The sequence below is a fragment of the Sceloporus occidentalis genome, unplaced genomic scaffold (assembly GCF_023333645.1).
Source record: "Sceloporus occidentalis isolate IW3139 unplaced genomic scaffold, rSceOcc1.0.p SCAF_2, whole genome shotgun sequence".
NCBI lineage: Eukaryota > Metazoa > Chordata > Lepidosauria > Squamata > Phrynosomatidae > Sceloporus > Sceloporus occidentalis.
The window spans coordinates 167785345-167797679 of record NW_028316982.1 but is presented as its reverse complement, the minus strand read 5'-3'; positions in this window follow the sequence as shown (position 1 = coordinate 167797679).

Here is a 12335-nt window from a genome sequence, read left to right as displayed (position 1 = left end):
TTTAGATAACAGGGAAGTTCATTTGGTAGTTAGTCAGCAATTCTAGAGTTAATGGGCTAGTAGGACCAGTAAAGAGTTGTAGAAGTGATACAATGGTGGAACTAGACCTCTCCAGAATTCTTTATCAGGCATGGTAGCTATATATATGGGATAACGAAGAAAGAAAAATTCCAAAATGGTGGATTGACCATTTTACGTTCTTTCAACTTGGTTATTGCTGCTTCAGAGAAGAGAAGAGCTGTTTAAATATCATCTTTAGGTTTGCTAAGATGAGCAGCTAATGGGTTACAGTAGAGAGGTGGTTGATGTCATGAGAACCTACTACTGCATTTTTCCCAGGTCACATAGGCACGTTACAGACCGCCCAAAAGCAGGCGGTCTGGCACCGGCTCCATTAGCTAGGCTGAGAAGCCCCAGCGGCCAGACCGCGAGGCTTCCCAGTGCAGCTAAAAAGGAGCGCCAAAATGGTACTCCTTTTTGGCCCCTGGAAGTGGCGCCGCGAGGCATGCACTTGCGGCGTCTCTTCCGCCGCGCCACGTCTGGACGCGCGGTGCATCCAAGACGTAAATATGGCAGCGCCCATGTGGACAGGTGCTACCATTTAGTATGCGCTCCGCATGTCCTAGGGAGAGGGGCGGTTAGGAAGGTGAGAACCTTCCTAACCCTAGCACACGCGGAGCGCGTACTAAATGGCGGTGTGTAACCCGCCATAGTTCTGTTATGGTTTAGAGCAGTGGCAGCAAAGAAGGTGATACACCAGGAGGGGGGGGGGGGAAGGTCTATTATTATTATTATTATTATTATTATTATTATTCTTTATTTCTAAAGCGCTGTAATTATAGTCAAATTATAGTCAATTAAAGTCAAATTTTAAGTGTTACCTGAAACATTAAGGCAGTTTGAATCTCCATTGTATTGCAGGCCATCACAGATGCTGAAAATCTTATTCCTCTGATGTACATCATAGAGAGCTATCATGACAAGGTGCTCCAATAGTAAATAAGAAAGCAAGTAAGAGTCTTCCTTTGTGACTGATTACTTGATTTGAATGCAAGTCCTGAGTTCATTGTGATTGAGAAAACCTGTGACCTTAAAAAACTGAGGCCAAATGGTTTAAAATACTAACTTGATAGATAAATGGTCCACCACAATATAAGGCAACTTCCAATGTTCCTGTGAAGCAAAATGTTTCTTCTTGTTGGGGCTAAGAGATTTTAATCAGTGGGTGCAAATGCAATGTAACTGGCCTGGATTTGCCTCAAATGAACATGGATATGTATTGGTTTTTACTGTCTGTATCCAATGTCATGAATCTGAGTCCTGTGTTTGACCTTTTAACATGATTCTTACAAAGCCCATTATTTCATGGTGCATTGTTCACATGGACTGCCAAGGTACAAGGATCATAAAACAGGTCATAATGAGCAAGTAAACTGTTCTTTTGCACAGCAATTACGATCCATAGAATGAGCTTTCTTTTCAAATTTTGAATAGCATCTTAAACTGACTAGGCGGGAGGGAAGGGAAAAACAATCTTTGGTTCCCTGATGGGCATTTCTCAATGAATTATATTCATAGTATTCTCAATAGCCTTATGTAATCTGAATTAATTACTAAATCTATTCCCTTCATTCTCTAATTAACTCATCCTACTGAAAGTAATTCTCCTCTTTAAAATCAGCTCATTTAGATTTCAGCATATTCTTCAGATATGGGTTTCAGGGAGTAAGATGTGTCATCAAACACCTATATTTTACAAAAGAAATCTACAGTTTCAAGACTTTCCTTGACTTAAGACATCTACTTATGTACATGCACCTGGAGGTAAGGGTGACTAAGGATTTCATTTGGTCCACATTTTAAAATTAACCAAGCTAATCTGCAACTTCCAGGAAAGTCCACATTTCAAAATCCAATTTTTCTTCAGATTTCACACTATTCTGAATTTTGCAATACAGATCTAGGCTCAGAAAATCCAGCATCACAAATATTTGAATCTTTAGTATGGAGGGTGGTGCAGTATGGAGGGTGGGAGATTCCATCCAAACGAGCTCTGAAAAAGCAATAAATCCTGCAAAGGGTATATTTTGGTATAAAACATGTTTTGTAATACCTATTTGAAAGATAATGTATGAAGAGATACATTGTGAAAGAGGTAAGAAACCCAAATCGAAGTCCTAACATGGCCATGACATTGACTGGGTAACATTGGACCAGTCACACCTTTTTCTCATCTTAACTGTCCTTGTTGGATCTATTACAAAGGAAAAATAGCTACTATTAAACACTCTTTAATAAGAACCCTTTAGGAACTGCAACCAGTTCCTAAAATCTTATTTGAACATACAAGTTTTGACTTCCTGACAGAAGGATAGCAGGAAAGGATACATCTTAGCCTGCTTAGAGAGGAAGTTCCACCTGGGAGCGATTTGATAGCAGTTAGCAAGAAGAGATTTTCCTGTGTTCCCACCAGAAAAATCTGTGAAGGTGTGAGACGATAACAATGGCCTCTTTCAATAATCTTTGGAATACAGTCAGGCTCAGATAGGAATATACAGTCTTTCAGATCGCCTGGATAGATTAATATAACCAGCACTTTGAACTGTGTACTGATATGAATTGGTAGCCAGTGGATTTGTTGTAATAAGGGAGTTGTATGCCCCCTGTGTTCTGCCACAGTTTGGATGCAGCTTTCTGCCAATTTAAGTTTATGATCATTTTTCAGGAGCAGCTCCACATACAGGGAAAAATATTAATCCTAATCGTGTGTTACTATGGCAGGATCAGGCATCCAAATTTCATGTTATCATATTGTTGGTGGCATTGAACCCCAAGCCTCCAAATAAGTGCTTCCAGTAGTTTCATGTATATGTTAATATCATGGGAGACAGAACCAGGCCATGTGGGATCCACAGTCCTGTGGTCAATGTACTGGAGTCTCCCAGGACCATTTTCTAGTCTTGCCCACCAAGGAGGGAACAGAGCCAATGTAAAAAAATGCCTCCAGTTCCCATCCAAGTGTGGCAATCTAGAAGGATACCATGGTTGATAACATTAAAATGCATGAATGGATTGAGCAGAACCAACAGGACATGTTATCCCTTTCCAGTTCCCAGCTATTAACAGAGTTCCTGTTAATACCCAATGAAGGCTCCATTACTCTTTATGGACAGTAGAAGGATGGGATAAGCATGCAGTGTGTGATAATCCTTCCTCTGAACACATGATTAGCATGATTTAAGGATGGGAGCAAACTGCCTTACTCCCATCTGATGATCTCCTCAGGCTGTGTAAATGAAAAAGCACCCCTTATAGAGGGCTGAGCGTTAACATCTACTGGATCAGCATGATCTGTAACATATAAATCACAACGAATCCTAAAGATTTTATCTGCAGTGTTTATCCTTCACAGTGGGCTATATAGGACTTCTGTCAGTGCTGAACTCCTATTAGGAATAGGGATAGCAAGTTGATGGCTTCCAAGCAACCCAACCCCAGCTTCAAGAGGAGCAGCTGTAAAAATGAGAGTAGTTCTATTGCTTCCACAACAATGGATCTACTAGTCACTCTGAGAGAGGGAGAAAAGTTCTTTGAGAAATCAGAGGAAATCTTGGGCATGGTGAATAGAATAAAAAAGGGATGGAGGAAACAGAAACTAATGGTAAAAGGTGGAAAGATGACTCTATGTGTGGGGAGGGTGCTTTGACACAATTTCTGTTTCAAGACCTGAGCAGATTTTATGAAGCTGTGGGAGTTTGTTTGTTTTTTGTTAATATGTAGTGATTATTCATCTCTCAACCATCAAACTTAATGATGGAGAATGTTATGCTATTCAGTGTTCCATTCATTTATTTCCTGTTACAGTATTTCCTAGTTTAATTTGCTTCTAAAATGCAAAGAGGTTTAGCGTATTGTTGTGTTAGTCACTCATTTCTAGGCTATTCAGTTACAGCTGGTGTTGTTTACTACACTGTATAGCAAATGCCTCCTATATAAACCTGATGAAATGAATAAGAAGTATGAAAAAGCACTATGGTAGGATTATGGATTTTGCTCTGTATTTGTAAAAGATTTTACTTATGAATGAGCATATTGTTATTTTGAATTTACAGGGCAGAGGGTATTTCCCTTTTTAATTGCCTTTCAAATAAAGTTCTAGATCCTCTGGGTTGAAAATGTTTTACTTTTAACTTTTAGGTGAAGCACTACAGTTTGAAACTTATTGGTTAACACTATTTTTAAAAGGACCCATTGAATTCATTGCTGAATGGTGAATCAACACATAAGGAATTTCCATATAATTCACTGAGTCTACTCTAGTCAGGATTAACAATAGGATTCTGGCCCACAACTTTCTTCTTTGGGTTATCATTCAATAGCTATGGCATTGGACCATTTTAATGCCATTGGGCATATTTTTAAATGGTTTGTATTTGTATTTGATTTTAAAGTACAGTGGTACCCCGGGATACGAATTGATCGCGTTACGAAATTTCCGGGGTACGAAAAAGTTAGATTGGAAAAAACTGTTCTGGGTAACGAAAGATTTTTCGGGTTACGAAATTCATTTCGGCGCGAAATTTAAATGCGAAGCGCAGCTAGCGGCTTTCCAGCGCTAACGGAAATCCTTTTCGGGTTGCGAAATGTATCGGGTTACGAACGGCGCCGCGGAACGAATTAATTTCGTAACCCGAGGTAGCACTGTATATGTTAACTCTCCAAACTGTTAGGGGGAGTTGGTTTCCTTGTGTAATGCTATTTAGATAGTTCCATTGCAGAAGTGTGTATGTATGCCTCTCCAACCACTATTTTAGCCCTCACTGACACCCCCAGCAGATGGCTGCCACTGTTGTCAGTAACAAATGGTACAACTGAAAATCAACAACTAAAAATCAACTGTGTCTCCACAGTCACAATGGGGAAAATGAAATAACCGTATTTTCTTCATCATTATAAGGGAAGGAGCTTCTAGACCTTTCAGAATGGCTGAGGCTTATGATGCAGGAGGTCTTGCTACAACACCATCAAAGTTTCTGGCAAATGGGAAATTTGTAATTGTCCTCAGTGAAACATGGATTATACTCCTAGGCAGTGGTTCCATTTTTTTTTTTTTTATTATTACATCTTTTTTCTTCCTTGGTGAAACATTCATGGTCATTCAGCAGAACAATGTGGGAGAGAAAACTGAAATAAATGCACTACATTGTGGATATAGTGAGAGACAGCATGATGTAGTGGTTTGAGGATTGAACTGTGACTCTGGAAAGCAGGATTCAAATCTCCACTCAGCCATAGAAACCCATTGGGTGACTCTGGGCAAGTCACACTCTCTCAAGCTCAGAGAAAGGCAATGGCAAATCCCCTCTGAACAAACTTTACCGAGAAGATCCTGTGATAGGTTCACCTTAGGGTTGCCATAAGTCACAAATGACTTGAAGGTACACAAGAGAAACAGTGTGTATAGCATATCTAGTTATGAAAAAAGTTGAAGCCATGGTCTTTGTTGCAAACACTACTTGTCTGATCAGACACAGTGTGTTGTGCCTGAGGTAGCTCATGGTCACTTCTACTTTGTGTATGGAAAGGACTGACACACACGCATACACCTATACACATGAGTATTTGAAAGGATTTATTTTCTAAGTCCTGGACTCCAATATAACTTACAGAGTCAGGTTGCAAGTATCAGATGTTTAGAAGATATTTGTGAACACAGTATTTGAGATTGAATTTGAATAAAGAATAAGCCACATCTAAATAAGAGTGTACCTCTTTCTTGGGTTCAGTGGGACCAACTATAACTGAATACAGTAGGGCCTCCTTATCTATGGGCTTGCCATCCATGGATTTAAGCATCTGCAGATGGCAAGCTCCCGTTATCCTCAATGGAAGTGCATGCATTCAGCCACACTAGCAGCATGCACATGTCAAGCTGCCATTAGAGAGAACAGGACTTGAGGTCCCACATTTTTGTTGGCCATGGGGGAGGGGGTCTGAAATGGATCCCACATGGATACCAAGGTCCAACAATACGGCAATCACAATTTACATCCAATTTTGTTCAACATCATCAGTCATACAACAGATTATGCACTAAACTGAGCACATATCCACTGAGCCATGCATTCAATGAGGTACCAGTATAGGTCTTGATTATAGGACTCTTCTGCACATGCTGCTTAGGCGTATTGCAACCTCAGAAACAAAACTGAAAGCCCATTTTTAAAAAAAACTACATAGGTGGAAATACATAATCAGCTGCTAAATACATAACTGAAAATCTTACATCCTTCTTCATGATGAAAAGGGCCTAATCCTTATCCCTGGCAACTGCACTTCTCTCCTTTCCAGTTTTGCTTCTTTTTGTGAACTGAACTAGTAAATACTGCCCCTTCTTTAGCTCTTGCCCAACCACTGGGCCAAATTCATAGGAATTTCAAGAGTACAATAAGTCAATGGCAGAGAAAAGAAGAGAAGTGATTTATAAATCAACCTAAAAGCCCACCTATGTTTCCATTTTGGCCCTAATAGTAGCCCACAGATGTACTCTTCAAAGCTCATAACCAGAGTCTGAGAGAAATACCTATCCTCTTTTTATTATCGTCTTGCAATAATCAGATGTGAATTTCATTGTATGTACCTCACCTCTATGACTAATATGCACTGACTGACCTGGCCTCTGTGGAAGTATATTAGTAAAGAGATTTTCAAAGGATGATAAAATGAAGAATGAATGAGGGTTTGGAAATGTTTGAAAACCATTAAAGCAGTGAAAATCTTGTTTAATTCTATTATACAAATCTGAATTCTAGATTTTAGGCAAAGTGAAAACATTTTAACTATGTAATATAGTGTAGTGTAGTACAGTGGAGCATGCATGCACACATTACTGTGGCGTGTTACAGACTGCCCGTTTGGGGAGGCCTGTAACCGGCACTTTCCCAGCCGGATCGGGGCCTCAGCTGCCAGAAAGGCAGCCTCTGAGGCCCCGATCCGCCGCTTTCCAGGCCACGGGGAAGCAGCAAAAGGTCGCTTCCCCACGGCCTGGACAGAGGTGTCCTTGGGGCTTTAGGGAGTAAGATGTGTCATCAAACACCTATATTTTACAAAAGAAATCTACAGTTTCAAGACTTTCCTTGACTTATGACATCTACTTATGTACATGCACCTGGAAGTAAGGGTGACTAAGGATTTCATTTGGTCCACAACGGCAGCAGGGACTCTCAGAAAGGGGCCGCTCAGCCTCTTTCTGATTTGCGTCACTGGTGCAGCCTTCACATGGCTGCGCCAGCGACACAAACCAGGAAGGAGCTCCGTTTCGGAGCTCCTTCCTGCTCCGCCGAAAGGGCGCACTAAGTGCCCTTGTGCGGCACGACGTCACGTCCGCGCTGCCCCATTTGGAGGCAGCGCATTTGTGACATCGTCATGGCGGCCCCCATGTGGAAGGGGTGCCGCCATTTTGTACGGACTCAGTCCATACTAGGGTTAGGGGCATCCGGAAGCGATTCCCCTTTTTAACCCTAGTACGGACTGAGTCCGTAGTTTAAGGCCCGTCTGTAATGGGCCAGTATAATGTTTGGATGGACTGATGGAAGGAGAGAGAGAAAGAGAGAGAGAGAAAGAGATAGGTTCTGTATTTAAAGTAATTTACAGTGCTTTTAACTAATTTAAAAATAATAATTAAAAAAATAATAGTTTTCAGTTAGCATTGCCATTATCTGTTTCTTATCACCACGAGCCTATGGCAATCATAATCTGAATTCAAGAATGTTGTATACCAACAGCAATCACATATTAAACGGTACCTTAAACAGTGTAGGTCCTGAGGGTTAATACCATGTAAAAAGTGAAAGTATTTGGCTTAGTGCTCAACAGTGGTTCTTCAAAAAGAAAAGAAGAAAAAAGAGAGAGAGATCTGTATATGATGGTATTGAACTGGTGTCTGAAGAAATATCTCAGCAGTATGTATGCAGCCAGTGAAGCAGCATTAGTTAATATCATGTGTTACTCTGAACAGACTGTACAAAAGTAATAGAAAAGAAAGTGAGTGAAAAATTATAAGACAGGTCAGTGCATTATGAAGTTCACATGTAGGACTGTACCAAATCACTCCATGGGGCAGGAATAAGATCATCAACTCGTGAAATGCAATAATTTAGTTAAGGACAAAATGGGAATTTTGTCCCTCTGTGCTATTCACCTTTCCCCTTGGATTTTAACATAGTGTGGCTACACTGAAGGACATGTCATGACCCAGCACTTATATTCCACCATACTCTTGCTTTAATTTTGAATATTTTCCTGTTCCTAAATGGGGTAAGAATAGCAGATGAACCATTCTGTTTCTCTATTCTTTTTTGAAGGCTTCATTTGGGGAGGATTCGGCAGCTGTTTCTTGATTTGGAGGATAATTGCAATTCTGGTCACAGAAAATCAAGTAAATGGTTTTTCACCCTGTTCCCCAACCCCCCCCCCCCCAAAAAAAAAAAAATTAAGAACAAGAAATGCATTGGAAAGGTGATTCACATATCCCAGTATGGTCCTCTTGGCTTTGATGGTATGATAGTGCTAAACATTTCTTCCACTTTATTTGGATACCTGGGATTGTGTGTGTGTTTAAAAATGGCTTCAATCTCTTAATCTCTTTTCCAATGAACCACATGCTTTATTCATTTGTTCCAGCTTCTTCTTTTTTTGAACCATTTGTCATTTACATAACACTAAGCAACCAGTCCTGTGAATATCCTAAACTACAAAAAAGCTTCTATAGTATTTTTTTTTTCTACACAGGGGACTTCATGGAGAAATCCTCAGCTGTAGATTCATTACACTTTCTGTTTAGCTAACCATTTCCTAGTGGAACAGTGATATTTTATTTGGCTGGCAGTAGCTCCTAGTACAGGAGAACAGTTGTATTTTTTCATCTGGCTATTGGAAAGTATTTTTCTTGCTTATTTTTCCTGAGTGTGCATGTGTGTGAACGAAGAGTAATGCATGTGTGAGTTTTAATTTTAAAAATATTTGATGCAGTTGCCCTTTAATATGTTTCATTGTGAAAAATATGTGACATTTACTGGATTATTTCCATGTGTTTTACTGTTTTCAGTACAAAGTTCCAGAGTAATGGACATATTTTCAGCCTTTCATTCTTGAACCCATAGTCTCCTCCAGCCTAAAACTCGCACTGATGTGCATTACTTTTTTCCATGTCATTCAGTTCTTTAAGTCACTGGGTTTGTTTTTTTTTGGTTGGTTTTTTTGTTTTTTGTATTCTGTTCAATTCAATGCAATTACTTTCCAATATAATATCTCATCTGAGTTTCCTACACCCTCCCCATCAGATTTTCATTTACAATTTTCACTGCTATTTAGCTATTGCCTAATATAGGTATTCTGCCTGGTACATCATAGAATGTGAATATGTTTTACTTAGGCTGCATTTGCACTGCTGAAATAAAGCAGTTTGATGCCACTTTAACTGTCATGGCTCAATGCTGTGGAATTCTGGGAACTGTAGTTCGTTGTGCCACCAGAATTCTCTGGCAAAGAAAGGTAAATATCCCACAAAACTATAATTCCCATAATTTCAAGTCATGGCAGTTTAAAAGGTGACAAACTAGATTATTTCTGCAGTGTGGATGCAGCATACATTTTCTTAATGTCTTTTTGTTTGTTTGTTTGTTCGTTTTTGCATGGCTTGACTATGGAGTTCTACAGACTGGCACTTTGTGCCGGCCTGTAGGTGGAGCCATGGCGCAGGGTCTGCACACTGGATGCTGTGACTCCTCCCCATCATGCCATGATGCCGCGCACCCTTCTAGACGGTGTGCAGCATCATGGTGCAGCTCTGGCGCTGCATCTAGATGATGCAGCACCAAAGAGACATAAAAAAGCCATGCCGCCACAGCTATGATGCCATTTAGAGGGCGCAAAAAGGAGCCGGTTTTTCTGGCTCCTTTTTGTGCTTTCTAGATGGGTGCCACAGCATGTGGTTGCTGCAGCACCGATCCAGCCAATAAAGGGATGGCAGGATGTCACCCATCTGCCCAGCCCCTATATGTTCAATTGAGTTTTAAAAGTAATATTTCAAATTATTGAAAGTTTTGTTGTTTTTTATTTAAAAAAATCCGTACTAACTTTTGCCAGAATCCTGTATCAGTTTGTACATAACTGACTGACTTTGTCAGACTCCCCAAATCCAGATGGAAATATTATTCAGCCATGTTTGATTTGTCACTAGCCCTTATTTTCCTGGTGTAGCTGATGCCTGGTATTGTATGTTGGGGGGGGATGAGTTGTGATTGTGGCAATAGTGTTAAAATCATATATGAAACAGTTCATATTCATACTGCAAATATGAAAAAGTTACCTCACTGTAACTGTGTCATATTCACAACTTCTAATTAGTCATGATTTTGGAACTATTATCACAATCAAAACTGGGCCCCCAACTTACTTTATTAAGCATCAGATGCATGGGGAGAAGAAAGACCATTCTGCCTAGGATCAGAGCATAGGTGAATAATGTTTCTGTCAGGTTTTGGACAGCGAAGCCAGAAGAAGTTACTTGGTTAAGATGTTAATTAAATATAAGCTCATACAGCATCTTTGCCTTTATTTTTATGTATTGGTTTGCTAAGTTATATCTCCTGTTTCTTTTTTGTGGAAAATAAAGAAGAAAGATGGACATCTTAATGTTGGAGTGGAGAAAAGAGAGAGAAAGACAGACCTTATAGCATGGGTGGACAAGTTCCAATGGGTCATGGGCCACTGTTCTACCTTTAGGATCATCTAGAGGCCTCATGAGTTCCACACTCTCCCATCCAAGGATCTGCAGCTAAACTAAGTTGTGGAGTGTGCTTGTTTTTAGTGGAGAGCCATACTGCCAAAACAGATAAGATACAGGAGATCCATAACTTGATCCCTACTGTTTTCATTTTACTTTAAAACAGAGCCAGTGGCCAAGCTGCATAAAGGATTCTGGAAATTGTATTCCAGTAAATAACTTCATAGCAGTAGAGGCAGCAGAATTAGGAATGGGATGTTTAAGTGTTCCCTCACCACAGTTTTCTAAATTTAATCCTTGAAGTTTTGTTTTTCTGCTGAAGAAAAAAAAACCATACAAGTAGCTGTCTCACATCTGTTCCACCCTGTGCCAACAAAGATCTAATGTCATCTTTAAGAAATAATAATTTAGAATCAGGAAAGAGAATTGGTATGGGATTTGATTGCTTTCCTCACAGGCTCCATTGTTCAGATCAAGACTTCAGCCACTTTTGACTGTTTTAATCTGCAGTCCTAAATACTAGAAAACCAACTTCCTTGAATGTAGCAAGATTTACTTCTGAGTAACTATACCTATCAGAATCTGCTAGGATGAAATGTCAGAATCTGCCATGATGAGAAATATGAGGGGATATAGTAGTAGTGAGATAGCGATATGGTAAAATGAGAATAATGGGGATAGAGAAACAATGAGGATAGAGAGACAGAGCTATGGTTCACTACAGGAAAGCACAGGAAGAAAAGGCAAACAGCAGAGAGGTATGTAATAGAAATGCAAGAATGGAGACAGGTGGACAATGGCTGGAGTAGTTAAGATATATAGCTCTGTTAGGTCCTGAGTGAAGAAGTGTTTGTTGGTCAACAAAGCTTTGGTAAAGATGGGTTGATAAGGAGTTAGGAAGTGGAGGTGCCAGTTGAAATACCTTTTTGATATGTAAGAAGTAGCATGGGCTGGGGATTGGACAAAGGGGGGTCTAGAAAGAGAATTCTTAAAGGCGGGACGTTTTGGAGCACAACTTAGATTTGACTTCAACTGGTCTGAAGTGAATCATCATTTTGTAATCCAAATAAACTGTCAGTTAAGCTCACTGCTATGTTTAATTGACTTTTCAAATCATGAATCATGCAATTGCATTGCAACGAAAAGGCAGCTCAAAATTCTGGACATCTACCAGTGTGGCATGTGTCTTGACCTTCATTACAAAGCATTCTTTCTTATTAATTTAATGTAAAAATGAATTTGTTGAACCACTTTTATTTCCACCAGGGCATCAAGTGATTGTACAATAAAACAGATTAAAAAACATTAAATATAGATTTATAAACAACATAGCCTTTCATGCATGAGGAATGACTCATTAATTATTATCTGAAAAGTATAGATATAAAGCAGTGTCATTGGACTTAAATATCATAAAGGTACCAGATCCTGTCTGATCTTGGAAGCTAAGCAGGGTCAGCCCTGGTTAGTACTTGGATGGGAGTCTCCCAACAAATACCAGGTATTGTAGACTATGGGGCAGTACAGACCAGCACTTTGTGCCAGCCTG